A 17784-nucleotide genomic window follows, 5' to 3' on the forward strand; every position below is an offset into this window, starting at 1 on the left:
ATTTAGCATGTCCAGGCAAATACTCAAGGCTTGTCTTTGTCCTTTCTCTGCTACACACAACACTCAACTCAGGCCCCTTCCATGGCCTAATTCCCAGCGAGGAACCGTGTGGTCCCTGAGCGGCCTGGGCCTGGACTCAGGGACTCTCACGGAGCACCTGTCCCTAGAGGCTGCCTGCCCTGGGGTGTGGGGGGTGGGGTGGTGGTGGCTCTCTGTCACCTCTGGTGCAAAATAAGGCCTGCAGTCGGGTGGGGTAAGCTCGCCTGGGTAAGCTCTCTCACCTTGTTCGGAGTGATGTCACATCGGAGCCTGTTTCCTCGCCTGCCTGTGAAGGGCGTCCGCTGAGAGCAGAGCCAGCTAGCCCTTCCCTCCCTCGTTGAGCCCACCGCCCATGCACGCCCTGCTTCTTTCTGAAAAGCATTACATTTATGGGACTTAAAAAAATTTCACTTTTGATAATTGGGATTTGTATTAAATATCCTTAATTTGGGGCGCCTGGGTGGCTCAGTGGGTTAAAGCCTCTGCCTTCGGCTCGGGTCGTGATCCCAGGGTCCTGGGATCGAGCCCCACATCGGGCTCTCTGCTCGGCGGTGAGCCTGCTTCCTCCTCTCTCTCTCTGCCAGCCTCTCTGCCTACTTGTGATCTCTGTCTGTCAAGCAAATAAATAAAATCTTTTAAAAAATAAATAAATAAATAAATATCCTTAATTTGTGAAGAAACGAAAGTATAGAAAGTATCTTTTTAATTCAAAGGGAATTAGGGTAAAAGGAACCCCGGAACCACCTAGAGGGTCCTCTGAACGCTAGTCTCACTCTTTTTTCACCTCTCTTCCCTTTTCTGTGGGGACAAGCACACGGTCACCCTCCAATACTTTACTCGGGCATCATCTTTACTATAAAGCCTTACTCGCTCATCTTTGACCCTCCCTTGACCCATCTCCACCGCAAAACAGCCAATCCCACATCTCATTCTGTGTCTGTATCTTGACCCATGAGTCTCTGCTATTACCTGAATGCATTCATTCATTCATTCATTCAGCAGACTTTTAGGGAACTTCTGTTACGTGCCAGGCACTGTGGTACGTGCCAGGGATAGAAAGAAGACATATTCAGGAATTTTAGGGAGGGAAGCAAACAAGTAAATGAGCAATTATCATATCATGGTCAGTCTCTTGTTGGGGTTATATTCGGGGGCTGTGGGTGGCAAGTACTCTTTGTAATAGCTTTGGTTAAAGAGTCCCTCTCGCTATATATACGTATTATATACAAAGTAGATAGAAGCATAGATATGACACAAGTAGTTACAATATCCGTACGTTTCTCCGCGTAGTTACAATATCCGTATGTTTCTCCGCTATATCTATCTGAGAGCTTTAGCTGCAGTATTTTATCCTGAGACCCTATCATTTGGCATTAGCATCTGTCCACCAGCTGTTGGATCCTTTATGAATGAGAAGGTACACAATATGATGGGACGTCTGGAATAAGGGCCAGAGACGAGCTCCAGAATCCACTCCTGATCTTGGCCTGAAAAGCATGCAGAGGTGGCTAACCTGGCTTCATCCTTTTTTCCCCAGCACTTAGAACACCACCTTTTCACACCTTTTTTCTTTAATATTTTCCTTCACGTTATAAAAGAAGTGCATGCTTAACTTGGAAAGACAGAAACGTCCAAAAGGAAAAATAAACCACTCACTTCTGCACCATCCAAAATCATCATTGTTAATATTGTGGCGTTTTCAGATTTTTCTCTTACGTAATTTCTATATGAAAATAACCCCACTACATACAGCTTACTATGTGCTGGGCATGGCTCTAAGCTCCCTGCCCTTATAACAGGTAGTGTTACAGGTAGTGTTACTTTCCCTGTTTACAGATGGGGAAGCTGAGGCCGAGAGAGAAATGGCTTGCCCAAGGTCACAGAGCTTGTAGGGAGCAGAGCTGGGGTTTGAACCCAGGCAGTCGGGCCCCACAGTCTGCAGATTGAAACTAACCTTGCCCTCGGCACCATCGTGCCTCTGGGCCACGGTAAAGGTGAGGTGCACTCCTTGCACGGAAGTTGGAAACACAGACGCCCACGAAAGGGAAGAAAAGTGCCCACCCAAGGAGAACAGCTGTCAGTACTTAGGTGTAAATCAGCCCAGTATGTTCCCCAGGCATATATTCCCCACGCAGCTATGCAAATGAAGTCATGTGGTACAGGCCCTTTGCTAACTGCCTTTTTTCCTCTTTTGCAAATATCATGAGTTTTTCTCATGCCAGTACGTTCTCTTCTGCGATATGCTTCCGACAGTGGCATCCGAGCCCTCCACCTTGATCGTGTGCAGGACCCTCCCTCACCGTGGGGCATCTGGCTGCCTTCACTATTAGAAAGAACAGGGGTGAACATTCTTACACACACGCCCATGTGCACGTCTCTAATGGTAACACGGAGTTGCTGGGCCGGAGAAGTACATACTGATAAGACTCTAATCTAATCAACAAAGCTGTCCTAGCGGCCTCCCTCTGACACGTCTGAGATTCGGGCACCAGATGGAACCGCGGCCAGCTACCTTGTTTGCAGAGCCCAGGGCAAAATGAAAATGCGGGACCCTTGATCAGAAAGCAGGAAAAAGCTACTCCCTTCCTTTGCCATCTCTCTTGATCTGTCCTGGTGCTTTTTATTGACTGTTTTGTGCCGTGTGCCTTGCGAGGGGTGGGGGGGCGGTGTACTTGTGGGGCACATACAGACCCCCACAGCACCTGGGGCCATGTAATTTGGTGGGCAGGGCCCAGAGGCTTGGCTCTAAGTCTTCCTGCACCAGTGCCCAGGTCCCCACTGCGTGACAGGGACGGAAACCTCTGAACCAAGCCCACCAGCACACGCTCCATTGTCCCACTCGGCCTCACTTACACAACACAAACCCCAAAAATAGAATTATTAAGAATTTCAAGACAACCACCTCAGAGCGTTAAACCCCAAGTGTGGGGCCTGAGTGTGGAGCTGTGACACGGCTGGCCAGATGGGGCAGGTGAGACTGTCACCAAAGAGGGACAGGCGAGGCTCATGTCCCTTCTCTTCTCCATACTTCAAAACCACGTCACAGCCGAGGGTCCCCTGGTAAAGAACAGGTCATCTGGATCCAAGGTCAAAAAAAAGGGCAGGGGAGGGGCACAGGCAAGTGAGGCCCAGGTGAATGGCAGGTAAGGCACAGGCCCTGCGCCCCACTCCCTCAGTGGCCTGCATCGGGGTAGCCTTCAGGGTCCGTGCTCCTGTTCTCCCCACTTTACAGATGAAGAAGCAGCGGCCCTGAAGGACTGCGTAGCACATCTAGTACCATGCGGATGGCAAGTGCAGGAAGCAGGACAAGGACCCCGTGCCATCGTGGGCCCACACGCGGAGTTAACCAGAGCGTTAGAAGTTTCGCTGAAAGGGCTGCCAGCCGCTTTCTTTTCGGGCTCCCGAGTTGGCGCTGACCTTCTGGTTGCCAGGAGGTCACCAACCGTAAGAAGGGGAGGCCGGGAAAGGCGTCAGTGAGCTGCCAGCTAGGCTCCCCAAGAGCAGCTGGGCTTGGCAGGGGCGGATGGAGAGAAGGCTCAGCTCAGCCAGCCCCGCACCCCTGCAGGGAGTTTGCAGGCTCCCCAGCCTCCTGGAGGAGGAGGGAGGGCAGAGGAGGTGGGCCTGTTCTCTCAACAGTCTGTTCTTCTCACCAAGGGTTTGTCCTTGGCCCAGCTTCCCTCCCAAAGGCTGAGTAATCTAGAAAAATCGCAGCCCGGCATCAAGGAGCAGGCCCAGGGGCCAACCAGGATCCCGAAGTCAAGCAGGATTCTTGGCCAGCTTGCTCTTGTAAGTCTGTAATGTTCAGACCTGAGGACAAGAAGCAACAGATGCTTCTGGAGGATCGGGCCAGCAAATGGGTAGAGCTGTGGCAGGAGCCCGGCCCCAGCCTCTGGGTCCTCAAACCCTCATCTCAGATTAAAGAAAAAAAATGCCTCCCTCCAATTGGCACTTCCTCCTTCCCTCTCATCCCCAGCGTTTTTCTCTGCCGGCTCTCCCTGGGTCTGAGCCCTGGCCAGGCTCCTGCTCGCCAGCTGTGAACTGGACCAGCTACTTAGCTTCAGCATGCCTCAGTTTCCCCATCTCCAAATGGGGTCGCACTTGCTCCCCACACTCTGAGATGGAGTTAAATGACGTCGTGCATGACCAGCACTTCCCGTGGGGCCTGCCATCTACTTCTGCCTGAATCTGAGCTTTTGCTGAGGCTGACCCTCCCTCTGGGGAGCTGTTCTTGGCCAAAGCCCCTGCTTCCTGTCAAAATAGAAATTGTCGGGAAGTGGACACATCCTATTCGTCATAGACACCTTAGTAGTGTTCATCAGCTTTGGGCACTTTCTCCAGATCCTGCTGGGACTAGAGAGAAGGAAACATACCATCCCCTGGACAGAGGTAGGGACAAGGCGGCAGGGGAAGCAGGTGCCACAGATAAGATGTCCAGGAAGCTCCCTGCAGTCACGGTTTCACCCGGAGCCAACTCTGTCTTGGCTCTTGTTGCTTACCACAGAGGTCCCTAACTCAGCTAGTGCTGCCCGCAGCCCGACTCCTCCATGGCACGCCAGATGCCCCACGTGCTTCCCCTTCTGCCATCGGTTAACATGAAATGTTCGGGATTTCAGGTTTGCTAACCTGGTTTGGGTCCAAGGCCAGCAGGTAGCCCTGATGGCACTGTATCCTCCTTTGGAATCTTCATACTTCCCCTGTGCAAAATTAGACAACACAGACCAAAGCCTTCCCAGAATTGTTGCAGCCGGAAGAGCACGAACACAGCTGCTGGGAGGTCCGCTCTTTGGATACACCCCTGCCCTCCCCGGTGGGACCATCACTGGAAACGTCCCAGTGCACTCACATGCATCTGCGGAGAACCTGGACCACGTTCCGAGTCCCGCATAGAGGATCCATCGAGGGGAGGCAAGTCAGCCCTCGGGCTCTAGAACTGCGTTGTGCCCAGACGGTCTCCAACAGCCCCATGTGGCCATTTCAATTACAATTAGCTAAGATCACATGAAATTAAAAATTCAGTTTCTTAGTTGCTGGAGCCACGTTTCAAGTGTGCCACATAGCCACGGGCTAGTGGCTGTTGTAATGGACGGGCGAGGTTACAGGATATTTCCACCTCAGAAAGTTCCACAGGAGATGCTATCCTACCTGCATGACTTACTGCTTACCAGCTCTTGCTAGCCGTGTGACTTTGGGCGAGTTACTGGCTGCTCTGGGCCTCTGTCTCCTCAGCTGTAAAATGAGTTAATCCATTCAACAGCAAGTGCTTAATTGAGTGCCCGCTGGGTCCTCTCCCAGTGGCTGGGGATACAGCACTGAACAACACAGATAAATAAAATCACGGCCCTCGTGGAACGGACCTTTTTTTTTTTTTTTTAAAGATTTTATTTATTTTTTTGTCAGAGAGAAAGAAAAAGAGAGAGCAATTTTAGGGGAGTGGCAGGCAGAGGAAGAAGCAGGCTCTCCACGGAGCGGGGAGCCTGACACAGGACTCGGTCCCAGAATCCCAAGATCATGACCTGAGCCTAAGCCAGACACTTCCCTAACTGAGCCACCCAGGCACCCCTGACCTTTTCTTTTTTTTTTTTTTTGAGAGAGAGAGAAAGAAAAAGAGAGAGTGGGGGAGGGGTGGAGGGAGAAAGAAATCTCAAGCAGTCTCCACGCCCAGCAGCAGAGCCTGGTACAGACATGGGGCTCAATCTCACGACCCCAAGATCATGACCCGAGCAGAAACCCAGAGTTGGATGCGCAACAGACTGAGCTTCCCAGGTGCCCCATGGGACTGATCTTCTAAAGAAGGGGCAAAAACAGCACTTATCTCCTAGAGTTGGTTTGCAGATCAAATGAAAAGCACTTTACATCATCCTGGCACATTCTAAGTGCTTAATAGATGGTAGCTGCTATTGTTGCGAGTAATCTGCCCAGCTCCCTTCTCCCACACCCCTGCTAACTGGGAGGATGAACACAGAGCATGCAGGCCTCCACTTCTAATCCTATACCGAGGGCAGACATCGCTAATCAATCGCAGCACACTTTCCACTGGAACAGAGCATCTGGTAGCACTCTAAGACACGTTCTCTCAGAACTCACATCACCCTGTTCAAAATCACCTCTGCACTCTTCTATAAACTGTCTGGCCTCCTACAATCCTGGATGCAGGGACCCGTTAGGTCCCTTGGGAGCTCAGACTCCAGGCCCAGGCCTGCCCCTACTTGGGAGAAAGAGCGAGTGGCTGGTCATTACCTTGTCAGCTGAGCAGCTGGTCTTGCTCTGACCTCCTGCCAGCAATGGGCTTCTTGCTTTGCTGCCTCCTGGAGTGGGGTCTGGCCTTGTTCACACAGGGCTGCTGGGGTCTTGAATCCTGTTCCTCTTTTTTAATTTGGGAAAAGTGGATTATTTCTAGTCAGGGCAGATCAGTCCTGGCCCAAAAGGTCTGAATGAAGCCCAGCCTGGATCTGAAGTGGGAGAGACAGACACGTGAACATGCAGTTGCAATATGGATAAGATAAGGGGAGGGCGGGCATGGCCCCATATTGTGGGGACCCAGGGGAGGGAGGAACATTCGGTCCCCGGGAGTCTGCCTCACTGGGTGGGGGCGGGGGCGGGGGGAAGCACATCCTGGACTGCAGTCTCCAGCCCGACACCCTGAGCAGCCTGTCCTGGTGCCTCTGTCCTCCACTGCACAGACTGACCCAGATGGCCCTGTGTGACGCAACAGGGCTGTCCTCTCTCCGGATCTTACTTCGGTTTGGTTTTGCTGATCCATTCAATCATTCATTCAGCACAGCGTGTAGTAACGATACCTGGTGTAAACCTCGGAGTTCAAGTCTTGTGTCTACCATTTACCAGCTGTGTGACCTTGAGTGAATTACCATGACTCTCTGTGCCTTGCTTTTCTCCTCTGCAAAATGGGGTTTCCAACAGAGCCTGCCAAGGAGGGTCTGGGTCTCAGGGAAGATTTAACGAGTTATTCCATGAGGAGGGCTTAGCACAGTGCCTGGGGCGCTGGTGTAAGTACAACATTCAGGCTCACTGCTATTGTCAGTCACATGCACATCTCAGGATCCCCAGAGATTTTCCTTTTTTACTCTGTTGGCATGGTACATTTCATGAACTCATTTCTTTTTTTTTCGAATACTAAACTTCCCTGGCACACCGGCGTAAAGCTTACCTGCTCATGACACACAGCGATTGGGGGCTGACATCTGGGCTATTTACAAGGATAAGCAGGGGACCTGTAGGCAGGTGCAGAAGGAAGGGGAGCCCACGCAGAGGAAACAGCGGGTGTGCAAAGGCTGGGGGATGAGGCAGCGGGTGAGTCCAGGAAGAACTCCACCTGGCTGGAACAACGGGCCCCTGGAGAGAACAGTTGGAAATAGGGTGTCCACAAAACCCATCAGCACTAAGCTGGGTGTCTGGCAATGGGTGACTGAGGTAGCTTTATTTTAAATTCTACAAGTGCACCATAAACGTTTGTGGAGAAGGAAAAGCTCATGTATCATATATACACATACATATATATATGTGTGTGTGTGTGTGTAATTTTGAGTCACACTCTGTATATATTTGTTGTCTGTGTCAAGTTTTAGCAGCTTTGAGGTTCCCTTTTCCTCCAAGCTGCAATCCACAAGCAGAAGATGCTGCCCTCCGCGCCCCCCCCCCCCGCCCCCCGATCCTGCCCCTTGTGAATATCTGAGGCTCCTCCCCTTCACCTGAGTCCAGGTCCCAAGATCTGCCTGTTAGACGCCTGACCTAAGATGCCGCAGAGGACCAGTCAACGAGGGAGCAGGGCTGTAGTTGACAACTGTGGTTTTGTCCCTCTTGTAAAGTGATAGCCTCGCCCCTACGCATCCTTCCCCCCTTAGTCTGGGTTTCCCAAGAGGCTGAGATTCAAGTTCAAGTAGCTAATTTGGAAAGTGCAGAAATACTGACTGGGAGGAGGAAGCAAGACAGCAGAGGGAACGGGTCCCGGCGGCACAAACAAAGTCAGCCACTTCCGAGGGTGGCTGGAGCTTTACACACCGGGACTCTCGGAAATCGTGGCGAACACACCCTGGAGAGCTTTCCTGCCCACGGGGTGGGGCAGACAGGGTACTTACACAACATTCCTGGCGTGTATTGGCTGACAGCTGCTCACAGTGCTCACCAGCCCACACTTCCAGCCCGCTGGGCAGGAGGACAGAACATCCCCTGTCCATCTAAGGCAAAGCCCTCAGACCCAGGACTGCAGATACTGAGGCCTGAGCAACATGATTGGAACACCACTGGCATCGGCTGCACCTTCCTTTAAGGAAACTGTTCCTGCCCACCATCCTTTCCAGGAGCTTCTGTTGAAGTTGCCAGTCTGAGAAACCCACCCCTAAGCGTGGGCATATAACCCATATTTAGCCAATCGGAGTGCCGATTCCTTGGCTCCCGTGATTGGCTGAAAGGGTGGGCGTGTCGTCCAAGCAGAGCCAATCAGAATTGTTCCCTGGTATTTTTATACAGTTGCCAGGAGCGAGAAGTCCTCTCTCTTCTTTGTTGCTAACTGGGGGAGGATGTAAGCTCCAAGTTCTTCACAGGAGATGGTTACACTGCGCCAGTACATTCCTCTTCTATTCTCCTCTCCAAGCTCTTGGCTTAAAGTCAGCGTGATTTCTGGTTCTCTCACTTGCAACACTTGAGTCCCAAATAGTACGGGGTCCATTCTTATTGTAATCCCTCAGACTCCCGAGTGGCAGCATTTCGGGAATAAAGACATATTTGTTGACGGGGAATCTTGGATTATGAGTCTGTGTACTCAAGGCCAGGCCATTCCCATGTGGTTGGTTCCCGGAAGGCTGAGCTCAACTGGAAAGCTTCGTATTTTTCTCTTCCAAGTTATGTAATACATGTGATTCCAGGAAGTAAGAATGCAGGATGGGGTGTGGGACAGGGAATCCGAGGGATGTACCCTCAAGTTCACCAACGCAGGGGTGACTGCCATGGTTGATCCCATGGAACCCCTGAAGAGCCCTGTAATGTGTCTAAGAACTGTCCACCCAGGAAACAATAGGGGGACACATTTGTGTGTGGGTTCCTGCACCCCACCGGTCAAAGACAGCCCAGGGGCATTAACCCCATCACCAGGTTCTGGGTGGAGCCTGTGCGAGTCCCCTAAGGGCTGTGCAGTGGAATTCCACAGGCCAGGGTGTCTGAGAAGTCTGGGGGCTGAAGGCAAAATGTAGGTGGCCTTGGCTGGGTGTCCCCATCCTTTTGCTTTTGACAAAGGCGCTGAAGCCTGTGCAGAACAGCCAGGGACATGATGAGAGATAGGGGAGAGGATGGGAAGGGTGTGTACCTTGTCAAGTGACCATTTCTCATCTAGCAGATTGAGGGACACAGTCGCCTCTTGCTTCTTGGGGTTTTCTTGAACGTGGGTGAGAGCTATGGAGTCACGTCGGTCCCACAAACCTCTTCCCTGCCTCCGTGACCTTCACTCTGGTGCAAAGTCCTTTTTCTGGTCACCTCCTGGACATCTAGACATTTGGCTGGCCTGGTCTGTGTGTCGATTCCCTGTCCCCTGCACACTCCCTCTGACCCCCGTGGTGGGCTGACACCCATACTGTCCTCCTGCCATGTCCTCTTCCTGCCCCACCACTTCCTCTTGCATTCATCTCAGAGATTTCTCAACATCGTAAGGGGAAAAAAACAATTCTGACCCCATCGACTATGCCACCCATGGGCAAGGAGGGTGAGCTGGTTACTCGCCATTTGCTCACCCCCTACCTCCGTTCCCTAGGCTCTCCAGATCCCAGACGTCTGACATTGGCGGACATCACCTGGGCTCCCTCTCCTAGGACTTCTTGCTGGCTGCAGCCAGTGGGAGGCGGGAGGGGACAGGGTGGGTCATTTCTTCCCCCTACATGCTCCGTGCTCTGGGCTGAAGGCCCGTCAGTGGCTGCTCCCTTCCAGGACTACAGCTCCTGCCAGGTCATCCTATTAAAAAGAAATCATTCTGGCAGGATTGTTTTAAGACTACGGCAATAGGAGGGGCACCTGGGTGGCTCAGTCCATTAGGCATCTGACTTGATTTCAGCTCAGGCTGTGATCTCAGGGTCATGAGATTGAACCCCGTGTCAGACTCCATGTTGGCCATGAGGGTCTGCTTAGGATTCTCTCTCTCTCTCTCCCTCTGCCCCTCCCCTGCCGATCCCTCTCTCTCTCTCTAAAAATCAATCAATAAGTAAATAAATTTTTTTAAAAAAAGCACAATTTTACCCAATGCTTAAAAAAGGGTGGCTTGGCAATAAGAGAGAGACTCTGAGCTGCCTCCGAATACAGGAGAGACAGCGGAGGGTTTACAGCTGGATGGGGTGGTGGGTGGAAACCTGCCCAGAGGAGCCATCCAGGTGGAGGCTTCTTGCTGAAGATGTCAAGGTGGGGGATGGGGAATTTGATCAGACACCAAGGGTCGGGGGATTCTCCCTAAATGGACTTAGCAGGATTCTTTGCTAAAAGTGGCCTTGGCAGGCCAAAGATAGGATGGGAACCGAGGTCAAGGAAGAGCCTGCCTTTGCAACGGCCACGCTCCAGTGCCCCAGGCCCTGGGAACACTCCTTCCTGCCCTCGCGTCTCCAGGTTCGGCGGAGGGGGTGACATTCCATTCTCGCTATCTCCGGGTGCCTCGGTAGCCCTTGCTGGTTCTAACTTGGTTCCCCCTTAGTGAAATTCTCTTTAGGATTCTGTCTAATGTGACTTCTGTTTGCTGTCAGCACTCTGGTTCCCTACCCTGGGAAAATTTGCCTTTCTGTCCCTTTCTCTGTCATTTTCCGAAGTGGCTTTTAGAGTTGTCTGCTTTCTGCCTCATCCTGTCAATGTGGAGGGTCTGAACTTCAGGTCGAAGGGGAAGATGGATCCCAGCCCACAGTATTGCAGGAAGAACGTGAGGCCCTGGGCTGAAGTCTGGCACCTTTTACTGGCCGCACGCGTGACAGAGGACAAATGGCTGAGTCCCAGCCTCCCCACCAATAGCAAGGACACGGCAACACCGACCGCTGATCAGTTTGTGCTAAGCACTGTGTCTAGTATTATCAGATCAGAGAAGGAACATTCATTGAATGAAAAAAGGAATGGATGACCAAACAGAATGAGCTAATGCATAAGTCGCCCTTAACGGGGTGCCGTGGCCCAGTCGTTAAGCATCTGCCTTCGGCTCAGATCATGATCCCGGGGGCCTGGAATCGAGTCCCGCATCAGGATCCCTGGCATGAGAAGCCCGCTTCTTCCTCCCCACCTCCCCTGCTTGTGTTCCCTCTCTCGCTGTGTCTCTCTCTGTCAAATAAATAAATAAAATCTTAGGAAAGAAAAGTCACCCTTAACTTTGAATGTCTAACCAAATTTCAATTTTTAAACATGTATCTTTTAGGATACTCTCCGAGCCAGCTTTCACGTCCTTGACTCATGAGGTTAGCAGATACATCCTGTCTTGTGTGTGGAACACGTGAGCACCCTCCACCCCGCCCCTGTGCCCTCCTTCCCCTGCCAACTGGCCTACACGCTTATCCAGGGAATTCTGTGTTTTTGCCCAAGCTTGGTCCTGGTGGTCGCGGTTATTATTGTCATTAATGGATTCGATTAAGTGTTACGTACAGTGTGGAACATGAGGGTAACAAGAAGGGATGAACGTGGTCTTCATGAAGTCTGGGAAGGCTCGGAGTCCAAGGCCAGGTGATAGTGAATTTGGCTGTTGAACCCAGGAAGGCAAGGTGGGAAGGACTGTGAGCCCTGGGGGGAAAGGGGATGATTCTCCATCACGTTGCTCAGAAAACATCCTTAGCTTCCCCAGCTGCGCCAAAGAACAGGAAATGGGGACTGTCACGGATGTGTAGCAACGTGGTCTGTCGGGGAGAACAGGGAGATGACACAGTCCTGTGCCACCAGCTCATGACCGAGGAAAGAATGTCCACTCATACATCTCGGGTCATGTGAAACCCACGTGGAAAGGGTGCATTTCAGGGGACTCCCTGAGACGGCTGACTTGTTGGCCTCACAATTAGGTGATTGACTGGAGTCCTGATTTCCAGGGTAAGGAAGCCGCCTTGTCTTTCTGAAGTTCCCCCTTGGTCCTCCCTTTTTCCTCTTTCCCTTTCTCTTTTCTCTGCTATTTTGTCTGCCTTTTCCTCTGTTTATTAAATGTCCAAAAAGGGAACTGGTTTTTTAAAAATGTATATAATTGTAATTCTATTTAATATGTAATTTCTGATGCATTGTGCTTCTCGAATTAAGTGGAATATTCACTGTTAATTAACTTACACAGTATTTCTCTGCTCTCTGTGAGCTGCTGTTCCGGGCGGCTTCCCGCCAAAGGGAGGCTCCCTTTAATGGCACGCAGCAGACAATTGTGGCTTTTTATTTGCATATTGTCCACATTAATTTCTTCCTCCCTGTGAGCCTCCCCAGTGTAATGGTTTCCCTTCTCCAGCCTGAAATAAATGGTTCAGAAAACAATCTTGGCTGAACCTGAAAGTATTCAAAGTTCCAGGGAAAACGACCCCTTGAAAAACTTCTGCGTTAAATTTGTTTGTTTGTTTGTTTTTTGTAAAACCAAAACCCAAGAGTTTCGTATATTGCATTAGCTTAAAGTCACGCGACTCTGTAAACATGTTCCTGCCTCTGAGGGACTGATATCCTGGGTCCGGGGAGAGAAGACAGAAAGTGTAAAAATGTAACTGATGTGCTGTGTTACCGAAACCTCCGTGGCAAAAGCAGAAACCAGTCCAGATGGCAAAAATCACCAGTTGCAGAATGAACACTCGCCGTTCTTTTGCTGTGACGGGGAGCTCACTACCTCACAGAGGAGCCCTTTCCATCGCATCAGAAAGAACTTCTTTATACTGACTTCAACTCTGTCTTCCTGTAACTGACTTTGATTCGGTTTCAGGAGGTTCATAAAAGAAGACGATCATCTGGCAAATGGAGGGGTAGTTCTCACACCCTTCATGAGCCTGCTCTCCGGTAGGATAGAGCACACTGGTGGCTCCGCGTGCCCTCTGTCCTGAGCACCAAGCACTGAGCACTGCCCTGTCAGCCGGTGTCCTCATTTAAGCATGATCCCCAAATCAGAACACGAGTCTCAAAGTGTGCTGTGACCACCACGGTAAAGCCTATCGTTCTCTTCCCTGGGTCTGGGCACTGGCGCCGCTCCAGAACCACGGTCTGCCCCTCTCCCATGCCCTGCTCTGCTCTGCATCGCTTTGGGGGGGGGGGAGCGCCTCCCCTGCAGGCTGCATTTCCCAGGCTCCCTGCTCAGTGGCTTCCCGCTGGGTCTGGCCAATGCAGGACACTGGTAGAGACTGGAGGGTAGGAGGCAAGAAAAGCGTGGGTTATTTCTACTTTTCTCTGGAGCGAATTTCCAGCAGGTACACCTCCTCCATGCTCCAGCTTTCCCTGGGTGGCCCCAGGCCCAGGACCCTAGCATCCTTCCACCCCTCTGTGTCCCTCCAGCCCAGGGTCGGATGCCAGTCTCTGTGCTGTTTATTTTATTTTATTTTTAAAAAGATTTTATTTATTTATTTGACAGAGAGAGACACAGCGAGAGAGGGAACACAAGCAGGGGGAGTGGGAGAGGGAGAAGCAGGCTCCCTGCCCAGCAGGGAGCCCGATGCTGGGCTCGATCCCAGGATCCTGGGATCACGATCTGAGCTGAAGGCAGATGCTCAATGACTGAGCCACCCAGGCGCCCCTCTGTGCTGTGTTTCATTTCTGGGGTGCTTCACCAACCTGCCTGGGTTCTCAGCTCTCCCACCCCTGGGCCAGGCAATACCCTGCATTCCATTCTCTCTGCTTATACATTCGATGCTTCTATGGCAAGAGAGAGAGAGAACATAGGTGCACTTGACCCTTGAACAATGAGGGCGGCTGAACCCCTGCACCACTGAAAATCTGCATATTAATTTTTGACTCCCCCAAATCTTAACTACTAATAACCAACTGTTGCCTGGGTAATATTTACCGATAATATAAACAGTCAATTAACACACATTTTGTATGTCTTATGTATGATACACTGTATTCCTACAATAAAGTGAGCTAGAGCATAGAAAATGTTATTAAGAAATTCACAAGGAGGGGCCCCGGGGTGTCTCGGTGGGTTGAGCCTCTGCTGTCGGCTCAGGTCACGATCGCAGGGTCCTGGGATCAAACCCTGCTTCGAGCTCCCTGCTCAACGGGGAGTCTGCATCTCCCTCTCCCTCCGCCCCTCCCCCCTGCTCATGCTCACTCTCTTTCTCCAATAAATAAAATCTTAAAAGAAAAAAAAATCACAAGGAAGAGAAAATACATTTATAATGCTGTACTGTAAAAACCAGTAGGAGGCTTTTCCTGCCTCCTACCCTCCACCCTCCAGGTGGCCTTGCGTGCTTAAAACCCGTGTTCTTCAGGGTCTACTGTGTGTGTGTGTGTGTATGTGTGTGTGTGTGTGTGCGTGTGTAGTGTATGTTTCCTCGTGGACTCTAGTGAAGGACATTACTTCCAATAAAGTAGCTAAGGATTGTAAACAGATGAAAAAGTGCTCCACATCACTCGGCATCAGGGAAACACAAATCAAAATCACAGTGAGACACCACCTCACACCTGTCAGAACGGCTAACATTAACAAGTCAGGAAACAACAGATGCTGGCAAGGATGCAGAGAAAGGGGAACCCCCCTTCACTGTTGGTGGGAATGCAAGCTGGTGCAGCCACTCTGGAAAACAGCATGGAAGTTCCTCAAAAAGTTGACAAAAGAGCTACCCTATGACCCAGCAATCGCACTACTGCATATTTACCCTAAAGATACAAATGTAGTGATCCGAAGGGGCACGTGCACCCCAGTGTTTATAGCAGCAGTGTCCACAATAGCCAAACTATGGAAAGAACCTAGATGTCCATCAGCAGATGAATGGATAAAGATGTGGTATGGATATACAATGGAATCCTATGCAGCCATCAAAAGAAATGAAATCTTGTCATTTGCGATGATGCGGATGGTACTAGAGGGTATTATGCTGAGCAAAATAAGTCAACCAGAGAAAGGCAATTATCATATGATCTCCCTGATATGAGGAATTTGAGAGGCAGGGCTGGGGGTCGTTGAGGGTAGGAAGGGAATAAATGAAACAGGATGGGATCGGGAGGGAGACGAAGCATAGGAGACTCTTAATCTCACAAAACAAAATGAGGGCTGCTAGGGGGTGGGGGGGGTAGGGATAGGGTATCTGGGTTATGGACATTGGGGAGGGTATGTGCTATGGTGAGTGCTGTGAATTGTGTAAGCCTGACTATTCACAGACCTGTACCCCTGGGGCTAATAATACATTATATGTTAAAAAAAAAAAAAGGATTTCAAACAGATGTGGGGTGTGGCACTTAAAACACCAGCTTCTGTAAATCTCCTTACATGTATTTTCCACATGTGACACTCAGAAAATTCCTCTGTGGGAGGTACCCATTTTGCAAGAGGAAACTGAGGCTGGGGAGGGCTATGGCAGAGCCCGGATTGTACAACTTCAGCTGTACAAACCCTTAACCATCAGACCACAGTCCTACCTAACCTAAGACCCCAGGTCATGTGGACTTTCCAGCATTTTCCCCCTGGATTCCTGGCACCTGAGTGGAGTTCTCTCCAAGTGATTCCCAGTTCCTGAAAAAGACAATTCAAGGTTCCGTTTTGCACTCGTCACTGGCTCAGCAACTTTATTTTTCAAACGTTCCTGGGAACCTCTTCTCAGAGATTTGACAATGGGTGAGCTCAGCACACGACTCTATAAATACCATTTTCTATAAATATTCATTCCGTAAAGGCACCTGCTTCAGAATGTCAACCACCTTGCTGAGAACAGCAAGTTTTGGGGTTATGTTTTATTCCCATCTCTAATTACAGCTGAGGTGAGATTTTCTTTTTTTCTTTCCTTTTGTATTTGTAGCCCCAAGGAAAATGCAGAAACCAGGACAACGCTGACCTTACCAAGTCTGTAAGGTTTTTGCAGTGAAAGAAAGAAAACCCGTGCCAAAGTGATGGTCTTAAAAAGCCAGCACAGCCTTTCTGACGGTCTCAAGGCGGGCGTTGCTGGGCTACCCTGGGTCAATGTCAAGGTCTCCAAACTGCTTCCTGGTGGGCAGGCTCAGACCCTGAGGTCAGACTGCCTGCATCCAACTAGTATCTCTGCCATGTTCTAGCTGGGTAACCTTGGGGGGAGGGCGGGGAATTGAGTTCCCTCATCCATATTGGGGGGTTAGTGATAATGTCACTCTGGCTGAATGAGAATCCGCTGAGAAAATAGTTGTAAAGCACTTAGCATCGTGGTTGGTGCACAACCAAGAGGAAGACATCTCTCTTGCTGATACTGCATGATACAGTTACTATATAACCTATATAACTATATACTATATAACCTATGTAACCTATATAGTGGGCTGTGTAACCACTGGTACTAATACTATGTGCTACTATAACCATATATGGTATAACCCCCCCGTCAGGCATGGGGGGGGGGGAATCCCAAAGAGGCAGTACTATGAAATAGCTAGGGGGCTCACACACCCTAGTTTCTATCCACTGCCCATTTCCAATAACAGATTTAAAAACTTATGTGTGAGCGGCACCTGCATCGCTCAGTTGGTTGAGTGTCCGACTCTTGATTTTGGTTCAGATCATGATCTCAAGGTCGTGAGATCAACCCCTGTGTCTAATCATGTGTGGAGCCCCATGTTGAGCCCCTGTCAAGCCCCGGGTCAGGCTCTGAGCTGAGCACAGAGCCTGCTTGGGATTCTCTCTCTCCTTCTCCCTCTGCTTCTTTCCTCACCTGGGCTCCCTCTCTCTCTCTCGCAAAAAATACAATAAAGATAAAAATAAAAAAAATAAATGGGGTTACTTGTCTTTTTTTTTTAAAGATTTTTTTTTAAAAGATTTTATTTATTTATTTGACAGATAGAGATCACAAGTAGGCAGAGAGGCAGGCAGAGAGGGAGAGAGGAGGAAGCAGGCTCCCCGCCAAGCAGGGAGCCCAATGCGGGGCTCGATCCCAGGACCCTGAGATCATGACCTGAGCCGAAGGCAGAGGCTTTAAACCACTGAGCCATCCAGGCGCCCCTACTTGTCTTTTGTTTGTTTGTTTGTTTGTTTGGCTGTAAGAGTTCTTTATATATCCTAGAAAAGGATTCCAGATCCTTTTCAGATATGTGATTTGCATGTACTTTCTCCCATTCTGTGCATTGTCTTTTCACTTTCTTGCTGGTGCCTCTGAATCACAAATTTTTTTTATTTGGCAAGTCCAGTGTATCTAATTTTTTTTCTTTTGTTGCTTCTGCTTTTTGCAACATAGCTAAGAAATAATTGCTTAATCCAAGGTCATGTCTCCTTCTAAGAGCAATTCTTAGAAAATCTATTTGGGTGGCTCAGATGGTTAAGAATCTGCCTTCAGTTCAGGTCATGATCTCAGGGTCCTCGGATCAAGCCCCATATCAGGCTTCTTGCTCAGTGGGGAACCTGCTTCTTCCTCTCCTTCTTCCCCTCTCCTCACTCATGGTCACTCTCTCTCAACTGAATAAATAAAATCTTTTTTAAAAAGTTCCATTTTGAGTCAATTTTTGTATATGGTTTGAGGTAGGGGTCTGACTTCATTCTTCTGCAGTTCCTATTCAGTCGTTCTAGCACCAGTTGTGAAAAGGGCCATTCTTTCTCTGTGGAATGATGTTGGCACTGTCATTGAAAATCAATTGACCAGGGGCTCCTGGGTGGCTCAGTTGGTT

The sequence above is a fragment of the Martes martes genome (assembly GCF_963455335.1).
Source record: "Martes martes genome assembly, chromosome: 17".
Taxonomy (NCBI): domain Eukaryota; kingdom Metazoa; phylum Chordata; class Mammalia; order Carnivora; family Mustelidae; genus Martes; species Martes martes.